Source organism: Setaria italica, chromosome VI, assembly GCF_000263155.2.
Source record: "Setaria italica strain Yugu1 chromosome VI, Setaria_italica_v2.0, whole genome shotgun sequence".
Taxonomy (NCBI): domain Eukaryota; kingdom Viridiplantae; phylum Streptophyta; class Magnoliopsida; order Poales; family Poaceae; genus Setaria; species Setaria italica.
In genome coordinates this window covers 28,165,757-28,167,572 of record NC_028455.1, presented here as the reverse complement: position 1 = coordinate 28,167,572, position 1,816 = coordinate 28,165,757, and positions in this window count along the sequence as shown.

Sequence of the window (1,816 nt, the reverse complement as noted above, 5' to 3'; positions counted from 1 at the left end):
CTCTGACAGAGTCTCACCTTAGCGCCTCTCAGTGCCACACTGAGTAATGTAAGTGCCCTGTGCCTACCAACAACTGTACCAACCACTATGAGTGCCCCGCACTCACCACAAAACTCCTCCCAATGACAGTCCCTGACCGACCTGCTCTGATATCAATTGTTGAGAAATCGGCATCCAAACCTTGACACTAATTCCTAAAAGTGGCACTAAAGTGGTGTGACACTATTTCTTCTGTGGACCTTATACCCACACTACTCTAAGGAGATCTTCACACCGATACCAGCACGGGAGACCAACTCTCTACAAGGAACTCAAATCTTTTATTCACCTACTCACAACTTGATACAACACTCACTCTTACACTCTTTATGTGGCTACCCTACCATGACACCACTAAACTACATGGCAACCTTGCCATCTCTTCACCTATGGCTCACATGCCACTCTATGCCATGGTATGACTAGGAGGAAGGGGAGCACCTTTATTTATAGGTGCTCATGATCATTGTGGTGTTATCATGTGGCAACTTCCATACTCTTCCATACAAAATATCCTAACTCTAGAACCCTCCTCATCCGTATCTAGTTCTAGAGTATTCTACACTTCACTATGAAGCATGGCAACTATGACTCATGCATTCTCTCCAATTTTCTAGAACCTTCTTACCTTGCCATGATCTTATCCTTGAAATCTCCACAATCTTCTATTGTTCCAATGCATTGCATATTTCAACAACCTCTTTTGTGCATAAATGTGTATAGTACATTGTCAAGTATTAAGGATGAAATAAACACATATCTCTATAATCTGTAGGTAGCAGGAGAAAGAAAATGGGAAATATATCAACACGGACCCAAGCAAACACTAACAGTTGCACAGAAAGCAGTGAATTTGATAGTGAAAAGGCAATTGTATTGATGAAAATCTAGACTATATGGCGTGTTCAGCTCACATAACGATATAATAAAAATGTATCTTCATAAACACCAAGTCGATGGAACATTCACACTGGGAGTGAGCAGGGAGTGATGAATGTCTAGTGAGGATACAAATGGAGCAAGTTACAATGTTTGTCTTCATCTTTGGGTCAATCCCTTATTTCTATTGTAAAATTTTGCTATACTTTATTTGCCAGTGAGGGGGCCTACCTGTCACTGATAGTTGTAATAATGGATAAAGAGAAATTGCATTAGCATGCAAAAGGATTTATCATTCTTCGATATGATCCCCTAGCATCATAGGAAGGGGACTACTCCTATCAAATTTTACCTTTTTTTAACGTGGGCAGGACACCACACCTGTTTAAGTTAAAATCCCCTCATATAGGGTCCCTTTGGCTGGGCTCCCTGGGGCTCTGGCTCCTGCACTATAAAGTACTCTAGCTCCAAGGAGCCAGAGCTGGTGGAAATTTATGGCTCCACCAACTCCTTATGGGTTTATGAGGAGGAGAGAGAGGTGAGAGAAAAATAGCTCCCATGAACAGAGGTGCTACAATGTTCCTACATCGCGTGTCAGATGGAGCCAGAGCTGATAGGAGCTGCGCCAAAGGGACGGATAGTATTTTGGAAAATAGCAAGAGACAAAGTTGCATTCAAAAATATTTTTTGTGGAATGTAATTTTAAATTATTGTGAAATACCTTTTTAATTATTATTTTTTGCATGCACACTCACCTATACGAGATTGACGAAGTTGCCAAGAATAAATATAGAAAAATATAACCACACGTGATGAGTCGAGAGTTCTAACCTAACAGGTTCATTGAAAAAATTTGACCAGCTAAATTACTGTTAGTTCACGTTTTCTTATTGACTAC